Source organism: Corvus brachyrhynchos, unplaced genomic scaffold (genome assembly GCF_000691975.1).
Source record: "Corvus brachyrhynchos isolate BGI_N302 unplaced genomic scaffold, ASM69197v1 scaffold1, whole genome shotgun sequence".
Lineage (NCBI taxonomy): Eukaryota > Metazoa > Chordata > Aves > Passeriformes > Corvidae > Corvus > Corvus brachyrhynchos.
The window spans coordinates 4,130,493-4,143,343 of NW_008237222.1; the positions used below are offsets into that span (position 1 = coordinate 4,130,493).

General features: G+C 37.4%; 1 protein-coding gene across 4 annotated transcripts in view; it reads right to left on the minus strand.

Annotated features, from left to right (window-relative positions):
- Positions 1-12,851, minus strand: part of RPS6KA5 (ribosomal protein S6 kinase A5) — a 75,414-nt gene that overhangs the window by 61,670 nt on the left and 893 nt on the right. For 2 of the 4 annotated variants that reach the window (XM_017728997.1, XM_017728998.1), the window contains exons 1-2: positions 12,720-12,798; positions 1,126-1,197 (exon numbers count right to left, since the gene is read on the minus strand). The gene's annotated coding sequence lies outside the window, so the exon portion shown is untranslated. Of the gene's footprint in view, positions 1-1,125; positions 1,198-12,719; positions 12,799-12,851 lie in introns of those variants that run through there. The other 2 variants (XM_017728993.1, XM_017728994.1) reach the window with 1 other exon arrangement.

A 12,851-nucleotide genomic window follows, 5' to 3' on the forward strand; every position in this document is an offset into this window, starting at 1 on the left:
GAAAGACATCCTCACATAAATGCATAATTATTTATAATTTCATTTTTGTCAACCGCACTCAGATCCACACTGACCATTTCAGAAAGTCATGATTGCTTCTACCTAGGAATATGCAACATTTATCTATGAATATTAAAGCTTCCTTGTGTCTGCCCCTAACTACTGAAATTTAACAGCAAGGGTTCAATTTTTTAGCATGTTTAAATTTAAACTTTTAAAAATTTACTGCAGAAACAGGAAAGTATCCTCTCAGGTGATTTAAGAGCTTAACTAATTTATGAAAGAATCAATATGACAGCTAAAAGTGAAAATCAAAATCCTTTGCTCTTTTCAGTGATGTTTTGGGGAATTACAGCCTCACTGCCAGCCATTCATGGCTGATAACACCCAAAAATTTGGCATCATTTAACTAGCCTAAAACTTCTGCAGACCCTGATGATAGTCCACCTTCATGATTATCCCAATCTACTCAACAATGCATCTGATTTAATACTGACCAAAAAAGCGTAAACACCCTAAAAAGAATAAGTGTCATTACTTTTGGTCTGTATATGGCCCTGTCTGTGTGTCCCTTTAGCAAAGGGGAAACAAAGGGTTTTTTTCATTACCACCAGTAATCCTACAACATTCTAGATATCTCCAACATTTTGCTGAAACCCACAATACAATAATGAACTTTATCCATCTTATAAAATACTAGGATCTGACTAGGACAGAAAGTTATGGAGCCAGCAGTGACCCTAAAACAGATTAGTCAAAAAATGGGGCATCTTATCTAATAATATATTAAAATTACTGGTTTTTTCCCAAAACTTAACAAAATTACCAAGATCATGCCTTAATTTAGATTAGGTTTTCCACAAGCTATATTAAATTCTCACAAACTTTTGACCAGATGTTTTCCTTTATTTTTTAAAATGTGCACCTTAAAACGTGCTGTGCTAAAACATGTGACCTCCAATTTTGCATGATATTTGTGAAAAAAAAATTGAAAAAAATACACTATGCAATACAAAAGTGCTACCTTCCTAAAGAATGTTCCAATTACCAAAACCTCAGCTAGAAAACTAAATCATACATATGAGTAATGTTTCCAACATTTAACTTTAAAACAGTGCATCTTACCCCCTGTTCCAAGAACTTTCAGGAGCTCAAAGTTTTCAATGCCAACTTTCTCTGCATGGCCTGTCAAATTTGCTGAAAGGAAGAAAAAAAAAATCACATCAGATACGTAGCACACCAAAACACCATTCTGACATCTTACTACAATAAAACCAAGTTAGCAGATGAATTAAATAAGCAGGGCTAAGAAGACAACCAATTCCATACTGTATTTAACTGGAAAAGCAAGGGAAAGCAATTTTCTTCCTGCCATCAATGTACCCAGAGGTAGAAAATCACAGAAAAATTGAAGCCTATCTAGTTTGTATACACCATCTTTCATTGTATGACTGGGCACCTGTAAAATGAGTCCAGTTCTACCTTGTCTGTAATCTCCAGTCACATAGTTACAGACAGCAATCAGGCCATTCCTTAGCCCTAGCACCCTGAATACTCAGTTTTTTGGATTATATGGTGTTTGGGATGACATAAACACAGCTCCAACAACTGCTCATGCATTTATCTCAGGATTATTAAAGACTCTACTAGTAGCAAGTAGAAATGACCTTAAGTCTACATAACTCACAAGTATGGAAGGTCAAAGCTGCTACAAAGTTGTCATTTGTTGCACAGTTTGCACTATGTTTATACAAATCTATACAACTTTGAGTACTTATTTTGTCTAACATACATTTTTCTAAGAAGGGATATAAAGACCTCTGTTTAAAAACAAGGAGTTGCACAGGGTTGCTTTGTTGTTTATCGCCTTTTTTTCTCTTCTAAACTCCTATAAGAAAGCCTTAAGCAGTTGCCATTTTTTCCATCTTTCATTACGATCATAATATTATGCACCCATTTGCATCTATATCACTGTAGACCATTCAGCAAAACCCCTCACTGAAATGATCTAGGCTGAAAAGCAGCAAGACAAAAAGTTAACTAAGTCTGGCAAGACAAAAAGTTAACTAAGTTTGATTATTCACATCCAAGTTCAGTTCCCTGATCCACTTTACCAAGCAGCTTCATAAGCACAATTAAGGATGCAGCATCTAACAGCAGAAGTTGCATAAGCTGGCTACTAAAAGAATGCCTCAAATAGAAACTTCTACACAAACTGTATGTCTAAAGGCTAGTAAAGAGAAAAAGTCTTCAGTTAGGATAGGAGATGCTGACATTAACTTACTAATTTCACAGAAATTCTCATTCGGTTTGACATTTTGAAGAAACTTTTATAAAGACATGCTTCCTAAATTAGTGTCCAAATGTGTAATTAATGTCCACTCACAGAACTGCAGTAACTCAACAACTCAAAACACAAAGCTTTGGAAAGACCTCTCTGCAAAGATGAGCCAGTGTAAAAAAAATCCAAACACTAAATAAATCAAAAAGCAAATTCATGACTTATTGCACCAATCCTAGGAGTCTGCACACACATACAAAATGTACTTAGTTGGGTCAGGGCAACATTAGTGCTCTCAATGCGAAACAGTGGTGAAATCTCACCTAAAAAGAGATTATTTTCAATCTATATAATTCATCTTTTTGAAGGATTAATCAAACGGTGTAAGTGCAGAGACACCACTTGAAATCACTGTGAGATTATAAAGTCTAAAAGAGCTTTCAGGTTTTTTTTCTTGTATGACCAGAAGTACACACAAGAATTTTTGCAAATCTGAGGGAATCTACAAGCTACTCTAACACATTAAAAAACACAACATAATCAAGTTATTATTATTAGAGAAAGATTAGTTTTGTGATCAGTTCCATTTTAGTAACATGTACTAGGCAAGACTGTACCAGAATCCTTAACAAAACAGTGAGTCAATATGCACCACAGGAGCTGAATTGAAGTTTGCTGTACTACTTTTGACTGCAAATAGAACAAATACTTCTGCTAGAGCTACATCACAGTCACTGCTTAAGACAGCAGTAAGGAAGCCACACTCCTGTGCCAATGAAGGAGCTATAGCAGGTTAGGCAAACCTAGACTGAGTTAGTGTCTATACAATTAGGGTATGTTGTGTCACAGAAAGCAAACTGTTTTCAGGCAATTTAATATTTCATATTATTCTTCTTAGCTAGTACTGAAAATGGTACTCAATATACAGTTTCAAAACATTGTCTTTCCTGCCAAGGACATCAGAAGTCGCAGACTATTCTAAAGAGACCAGGGCTAGAGTATCCACTTTTTAATGAAGGAGTGGACAACACTGAAGAGATTCAGGACACAGACCTTCTCTGGACACTAGCGAAGTAAGTGCTGAACTCAGGGTGGGAAGAAAGTTTTCACTTCAAGATCCACCAACTTGGATCTTCTGCAATGAATTACTCCAGAAAGGTTTTGCTATCTTACATCCTTTAAGAGTGTCAGCAGAAGGTTTTTCAATTAAATACCCTTCTAGAAAGCAAAACAGTCACTTAATCCTGCCATATTCTTGGAACTGAATAAGAAGACAGAGTGGAATCCAGAGAAATACTGCATCTCCAGTAACATGCTGAAATTTGCAGTGCTGGCTGTGATCCTAAAAAGAGATCAAGTCTTGAAACTCAATCCATTAATCTAAACTGTACGATAAACTCACATTCAATAATATTAGTAAAACCTTTTCCACTTTCATGAGGCTACACAATAAAAAGCTAAGTGACAGCTAGTTTGAATTATTATGTACTTGTTTCAATGTGAGCTGTAATTTTGCACTCTCCTCTTAATTCCATTTTTACTTCCATTCAGGATGCTTAATGGCCTTATCCTAAAAAAAATTAAAATTTAATATCCTGAAGGTTACTGTAATATTATTTTCATAGTAAAAGAAGAAAATTTCGTCACAAATAAGCATATGATAACTCCAACGTAAGACCCACCTCATTCTTTTTACATCATACTGAGGAAAAAAGCCATCCCACAATAGCTAAATGGTGCTGCGTAACACACAAGTGTGATAGGACACTTGAGACAAACTCTCTCACAAATACTCCCTATAAAGCAAGAAGTAAAATTATCCTTAATTAAAAAATAAGAATAACAAATTTTCAAAGCTATAAGAAAAGATTAACAACAATTCCCAGAAAGTGCTCCTCCCAATGTTGCCACATGGCAATGGCTTGCTCCAACAGCCTCAGTTGCAGTGCTCTGTCCTTCTCTGAAGTCACAGTGCAAGAAAAGCAAGCTGAAGAGCTTGTTTGTGCCATTTTCTAATGACACCCCTAGAGCAGTCCTTTGTCTTCATCTGCTGAAACCAGGTGCAGCACTTTGACACATTAGCAGAGATGAAATGCAGTTTCTCCATGATGCAAGTTGTCATTCCAACATTTTCTTCAACTTGCTTTCAGAAGCATAAATCTCAAAGTATCAGTTATTCTATTCACCACTCACTCCCAGGAACCTGAATGACCATTTTTGGAAGACCTTTCACCAGGGATGCTCTCTGCAGTTACAAAACTGTTCCAAGACTGAGATGTTGTCTTGGGATGATTTTATGATGCTGTATCCCCTGTCGTCTGCCCTATGCCAGACATGAGTTCTGTGCCTTTAAAGCTAGGTCCAAGACAGGGTGTGGGGGGAAGCCAGTGGAATTCTTTTGGCAACCTGTGTTCAAAAGCACAGATAACTCACTCACTCCCTCCCCAGCTCTCAGCTCTACAGCAGGGCAGAGAGGTGCATTCTTTTCTTAGCTAGCTTCTTGTTCGTTAGCTGAAGCAAGGAGTTTTCCTGGGACTGTGGCTTCTTCTTTTTTTTTCTCCTGGAACTGTTCAGCTCTAGTCCAGAACACCATCACTGGGAGGCCCCACACCATGGCCCGGAGGGGCCCACACTGCACCCCAGCTCCAGAGAGCAGAACCACACCTACAGAAAGGACTCAGATTTTCTCCACAACAAGAAGGTTTATTATCGAACATTATTCTTTTTGTGACTGCATGCACTCTGCTTGTTAAATAAACAGGTTTTTTCACTTTCCTCCAAGACATCTCTTTCCAAACCTGTGGGGGCTTAAAGCCCAAGGATGCTGTTTCTTTAAGATGGACCTGGGGGGCGGGGCCACAGGACGAGTGCGGGGCAGTTTAACAGCTGGGCCCAACAGTTCAGGGCTCAGGGGTCTCGGCAGGGCTCAGGAGGGAGAGCGCCGGGAGCACGGTGCTGCTTTTTGGTCTCCTTTGTGTTCCAGCTAGCTGGGAAAAGGTTCTGTTGGGTTTTTTCCTTGTTCTTTTTTCCCCTTCCCTTCCCCTTGCCTCACTGCCTCCCTTACCTCCTCGCTGGTCCAGGGAGCCTGCGGGGGCAGCCCCGGCTGGTCTGAGCCCGCGTGTCTGTTCCCTCTCGGGGAACTTGTTGTATTTTGAGGGGGTTTTTTATCCTGTTGTACCCTGTTTTGTTTGTGTGTTAATAAACAGTTTGTTTTTTTCCACTTTCACTTGTTGTGACCCACTTGTCTTATTGGTGGGGAAAGAGGGGAGGCCCTTTCCTCCTGAAGTTTTGTCTCCAAAACCAAGACACTCTGCCCTCTCAAACCAAGACAAATATAAATTTGGCGCCCAACATGCAGCCGGAGGAAGTGCAAAAAAAACCCCGAGACAGACGTTTTAAAGGATTGCAATGAGACCACTACTACTACAACGACTAACAGAAAAGGGAAAAGTTTCTCACACCCCACAGACATCACCGTGCTGGAAATGGTGTCAGCACCTGACCCAACAACTGTCTGTTCACACTGCACAGCCTATCTGTCAAGACAGCATTGGGATGTACATTGGTGCACAGAAAGCAGTTTTGGAAACAGAAAATTTACTTTTCCATGCACTTTTTTCTTCAAGTGTCTTGACACATCAGCTGAAGTGCAGCACAGAATGGAATAAAGTTTGCACAGGAAGAAAAGTACTGCCCAAGTCAACAGGATGAGAGTTTCTCTACAAATAATATGAAGCTACACATGACACAGCACTACAAAGGGATGGTTGTACATAATGGAAAAAAAGAAAGCTAACAAATCCCCTTGGAGATAACCTCACTGCATGGGTACACAATTAGAAAAATCTTGCGTTTACTAATGTTCTACTGTAGTCCACACTAAGCAGCATTGCACCAATATGGTTAGGTAGAGCGTGCAGCTGAGGGCAACAGCAAGAGAGAACACACCAACTCAGAAACAAATAGTGAAGGGAAAGGCCAAGACATCACAGAATTCATAAAAACGAAGAGGAAACAGAGGTACTAGTTGCAATCATCACCTCTGACAGCAGAAGGAAAGGAAATATCCAGAAATACTACCACTGCAAAGACAAGCAGGGACACCAGTGCATGGAGACCAGAGCTGTCATTCTCAGTCCCCTGGAAGTAGGGCAGCCTGTTTATCCAGAATAACATTTCTGTTTGATGGAGGATCTCCAGATGACATAAGAGACATGACTGTCATCTTCACTACATGAACTTTGAGATGGCCAAGACTGAACTAAGAACTGTCCAAGTGGGTACTGTGCAATGAGTCTATAAGCTTTTAATTGCACTTCTTTGATCTTGAGAAATAATATTTCAACAGGGTTTGTTTTCAAGTTAAAATGTGCTCTGTCCTCTGTTTCTGGACTCCACTGCATACAGGTCTTGAAGCAGACAAACAAAGCTAGAGCTTCCTCTACCAAACTTGATCAAGCAATCTTCTAAAACAAGCTCTGCCTGAAAGCCAAAACTTGTCTCTGCTATTCTCTGCAACACTAGACCAATTCTGCTGTTTTATTCAGCAGAACAATGAACCTCAGGCAATTATAAGAAGAACAGAGAAGGAAAATGAGACAGAACATATTCTGCATTATTCCAAATATTAGGTTGCAATGTCTAATACCAGTATTAACTTGATCTTAACCTGTTAGTTCAGAGAATGGCCCATCCCCACTCACCTAACAGATCTACTTAAGCCACAGCATCAAAGAACAGATGTTGTTTTAAAACCTATATGTTTATGCTTTATTCAGAGTGGAGAGTGGGTGGTTTTCCTCAAAATTAAGCAAAACTAGCACATTCCTTTCTAGGAAAAAAAAAATGACACCATGCAATAGAAACTACACAACTATTTGCTAGACACTGAAGAAAATGCATATGTTATACTGTTTATCTGCTATATAGAGTTATACTTTGTTACTGGTTACAACGACTTAGAACTATTTGTGAAGGGAAATATTCTAAAGTCCTTGAAATCTGAGAGACCATCACCACCTAGTAAGTGTCAGGTCACTGAACAAGAGCAACATTTAATCAGGTCAGGGTACTACCTTACAAGCTTAAAATGGAATTTAAAAATCATAACATCCCAAGAATACTTTTCTTAGGCAAAAGAAAGAATGTAGAGCAAAAATAAAACACACAGTTCTGAACTCATGTGAAAGAAAAGAAAATGCAGTTCACACTGCTCTGAACTCTAGGGTATCAGTTAAGGTAACTGGGCTGGTAACTGCTGATTCTGTAGAATATTAGATGCTTAAGGGTAAGATCACTCGAACTGAGAAAAAATTGTAAAATTTGAAAAAAAACGTGGAAAAAATTCAAGCTCTCACAAAGCTGCTGATTCCATTCTAGAAGGCTTGGAAACCAAACTTCACAGAGGCAAAGATGACAAAGACCTCTAAAGTACTAGCTAATACAGTATGTATACATACATGTATACATGTATGTATACAGCATACACATATATTGTATGGAATACAGTATGTGGAAATTCAGAAGCATAAAATGCTGTGGAAAACATGATAAGAAACTGTCATTACCATTATGAAAATAGAAGATAGAAGATTATCCCACCAAAGTTATCATTTGCATACAGGAAGCTGAAATAAATATAAAAGTCCAGGCATCTGAGATTAATGATGCAGACTCACAGTAGTCTGAACTGGAAAATGCTCCATGTTAAGATCCATTTGCATGCAGCAGCATCTTTTCCTCTTACAGAGGTGACTTTGCCATGAGGTTTATCATTACTGCAAGCTGAATCACTATTAGGTCCAGAGGCACCTCCATGGTCAGCTACAAACTTAATGTGTAGCAACACTACACATCATACAATTGCAAAAAAAAAAAAAAACACAAATACAAAAAAAAAAAAAAAAAAAAAAAAAAAAAAAACCAAAAAAAAAAACAAAAAACAAACCACCAAACCCACAAAAAAAAAACCCCTAACAAAATGTAATTAGACAAGATTCTAATGAAAAAAATTGCCATAATCTAATGCAGAACCGAGTTGAAACAATCAGATATCTAAGGATTGTGCATATCTTTTCAAACAAAAAATTTTATCTAACTATAAGATATGAATCAACTTCGGTTTTCTCTATCATTAGTAAGGAATGAAAACACCTTATAAAAAATGAGTCATAGGCACCTCGGACACAGCATCAAGAGTAACAGAATACATATTAATTTATCAACAAAAAAGAGCAACTGACAACTTACATGGTGATGGAAGGTATTTACATATTTGTTTATGCAGACATTAATCAGAAAACTTAAGAATTATCCTCTCCCAAGTAAAGCTTTTATAAGCATCTGTCCAAGCCAGCATAAAATATTTACAGATGTCAAGAAAAATGAGAAGAGGAAACAGTCACAATAGATCCCAAAACAAAACACAAACCCAAATAAACTGACTGCATGTAACGTGAGTCTTTCACAAACCAGGTCATCTGCCTATCTATGGACTGAGTCAGAAGCAAAGAAATCTTAGTAGAACTTGCACCTCATCATTGGAATTCTATGGGGGGAGGAGACAGAGAGCATGTTTACCATAAGATACCAAATTATACAATGATGGGGATATAACAGAAATATTTATGTGGAAAATATATTGGGAAAACACATCCTCAGATACCCAGGCTTTGTCATATGATTAAGGAATTCTGGCAAGTGCTCTTTGAACTGCCTTCTGAATAAAATCCTAAAATGTATTAACACAGCATGTAAGACTCCTAATTCCTTTGTGGAATCAAGCCTGAGATTTTAAACCATCACATTTATTAGACATTGGATCAAAGCTAATAAACAGGCTGACAATGAAGACTGCAACTTCTAGTCCTCATTTGTATTAGACATTTTATAGAACATCACTGAAACAATGACAGCAAAATGATCAGTTGTACCAGACCCTTTTATAGATAATTTTAGCCAGGTTTGTTAGATTCCAAAGCCTGGAGGAAGGAAAACAAACAAACAAAAATCCCACCCAACAAAAACAAACAAAAAGCCACAAACACAACTCAGGAAAGATCAATAGCCATCCCTCTTCATAATCAAAGCTACAAGAAAATAAATAACAATAAATTCCTAGACGACAAAGTACTTTTAGAAAATATTGATTGCGTAAGGAGTAAAATCCACAGATTTAAGCGGTATTTAAAATGATTAATAAACTTAAGATACTCTTTATAGTTCCCACAATCCAAGAATATGTATTTTTTAGTGCTCAAAAGAGAAAAGTAGAAGCAAAAGCAATCCAAGCTTTGAAATAGTCTATTAGTACCTCCTGATCCTTAAACAATACACAAAATTAGTAAATAAGTTTTTAAAAACCTGCCTTACAGAAAAAGTAACTTTAAAAGTATCTTTAAAGTTTCATAAAGTTTCCTTTTAAAAATAGAAAAAATAAAATATAGGTGCCAGATGTACCTCCATAGTGAAGGCTGAACTCGCTATTCAGTGCATGATTCATCATGTTTTTTAGTCACAGGAATTTTCACAATTCCCTAGAACGTAACATGAACCTTCCAGTTTACAAATAAATCCATTCTAATTTAAGTTCCCATTCAAGAAGGTGTAACTAAGAATTTGCATTATGAAACCCTTTAGATAATCCGTGTATTTATTTTCTGAAGCCTTTTATAGTTTCATACTGAATTATAAGTTTGACTCAAGGGGAAGTTCCAAATTCTTCTGCAGCCCGTTGCTACACTACCTTCTGGGCTATACATGTCTTTTCCCATGCACTTAACAGTCAGGCAAGCTGCAAACTAACACAAATTCTTTAGCCCAAAGCTTGTGAAAACATTAAAACAAATCCAGTACCCTCTTCAAAACAGACTTGCTAAAAGGAAAAGAACAACACTGTAAAGCAAAGCAAACAATGTATATAGAGCCCATTGCCCATATATTCATGGAATGCCTCACAAGTTCCCTTCAAGATCCTGGTTTTGGCAATCTCTGCCTCTCCCTGGGCAAAGCAGGGAGTGCACATGCATGCCACAAGATGGGCAACCTCCTACAAAATCACTCATACCCACTTAAGGTATAGGATCCTTGGATCCTTTTTTCTAAAAACAAGAGTTATGACAAAAGCCAAGAGGAGATGGGGAGGAAATCTCACTCTTAACTGTTCTGTCTCCTTCTTATCTTCTGACATCACAAGACTTTTTTTCTCTTTCCATACCCTTCTCTATCATGTAAAACGTTTCCTCTGATAGGCTTTCCGTTTGCCATTGTTCAGTTCTGCAGCATTACCAAGCAACAGAAATGTTAAGATGCAACAATGTTCTTTTTTCAGTGTAAATAATATGTAATTCCTAAGGTCTGCAAAAAGATTAGAAGTTGCATTAACTCTGAAAGTTACCCTTCAAAAAATAAAACCTTTCCCCTTACAAGATTCCAAAAACAGATGCTAAATAAAATTTTGTTTTCTTATTATTTTCACTGGACAGCTTCAGTGAGAATCAGAGACAGTCACCACTTCCTACTATTTCAACTTTGGTACATTTTTGCTTTTACTTCCTGAAAAGAGATTCCACTTTCCCCAAAACCTCATTTTCCTTCCCAAAGTGAGACAAGAAAGACAGTAACTATTCTGAAGTGGCTAAACTGTGAGGCTTCTATCAAGAACAAAAATGGTTTGGTGTTAGGAAAAGAAAAAAAACTTGGTAAATATATTGGGAGAATATCATTATTAAATGAAATGTGTCCTAAAAGTCACTGCTCTGTCTAATCTGCAAAACTTCACATATATATACACACACACACACACATATACACACAACACATACAGACAGAGCAGTGCCCATTATTTGTAACACAGCATATCACATGGTATCACACAGAGGCACTCAAGTGTTACTTCCCTATCACAGACCCAATCTACATGCCTATCAAGTGATGTTTTTCCAGCAATTACTTTTTGGTCATGCAACAGAGGAATTTCAGGCCTCTAACACTATGAGATATAAAGCTAAAATTAAACCTGACCCTACGTACCAAAGCCAGCACTGTAATTTCAAAGTCAAGGTTTAAAAGAAGTCAAACCATGGTACGATAGGGTTAACTATCAGCTGGTCTATGTAGAAACAGCACTGCATATGCTCAAACTTAACACATTTTCATATGCCTCCATACTTGCTTGGAGGTAACAACAATCATCTGTTTCATTCTTTAAGATATTCATTTAATCTTAAATTCAAATTCTAAAGTATGTTCACTTACTCACTTGACCATAATCAATGCCTGTCCTTAACTCATTTAATACTTTTAGAGCAATCCCAAGACCAAGTAATTCCAAATGCAAACTGTTTACCTGCATTCAGTTGATTTGAACTAGTGAGTTTTTTACAATCGGTTCAAGTAGCAGCTTCCACAACATGAAAATAAGATATACCCTTCTCAAAGAACTCTCTATTTCTACGACAATAGTAAATTCTTTCAAAGCACTGGGGAGACCGACCTCTTTCTCATCTGTCAACTGACAGCTACTTTCTCTATGTAACTCTAAACGATTCAATTAGTCACAGAGCTAGCACCATCAAAGAAAAAACACAGATGAGGGGAACACCAGAATCTAAACAAATTGCACATTAAAGGATATTCATTATATAGAACATATTTAGGAATGACAAAGATCTGCTGGCTCCAAATTCTAGTTCTTGCATGTCCTCTCACCCTCTTCCCTAAAATGAAGCAAAATTAAATAATCATTCTGCATGCTTTAAAGCTGTGGTGAGTTAACCCTAGCCAGCAGCTAAGCATCCACATACCAGACCCAGCACAGAAAACACCTTTAAACTTGCCAAGTATCCTATAGATTTATACATTTCTGTATCAACAGAAGCTGACTGAAACTTTTCTCCTCAAATTATTGTATCTCTGTGGATTGTATAGAGACAAGTTCTGAAACAGTATTTCCATACGTCTTGCATAGTGATGACACTATTGACACCTTCAGGAGTAGGAGTCTCCCAGGAGTACATGACAGAACAGCTCCCTCCTCCACCCTAGTGCTCCAGAAATAGACAAGTCATTGTTAGAAAGCATTTTTCAGAAAGCAGAGTTTTCTAAACACTGAATACAGAGAACAGAACAAGGAGGGGAGAAGCAACTTATTCCTACTAAACTGAATTTCAGAAGCTTAAAAAGACAAACGGGGTTGAGACTTTTTAAAATAAAAGTGAGAATTGGTACTTCATAAAGCTTTATGATCAGGATTAAAATCAAAGTTGCTTATTACACTACATTAGACAGTTCTTTGTCTAGTTTATACAAATGTGTTTATTCCTCAAACTACCTTTAAATAACGATCCCTCAGGCATACATGTTCTCAACCTTTACAAAAGAAATCTAGACATAGCTATGTAAATATATTGAATAAATGTTCCACTTCCTTTCCCCTTACCTTTTCCTCTTCCACACTTAAATGTAGCAACACCTAGCGAGACAACTATGTTTTCCAGCAGCTCTTTTACTTCTTCTTGAAAGAAGGAAACTACAGTCCCTTCGGTTTCTGTAGCTATCAAGAGACCGCCTT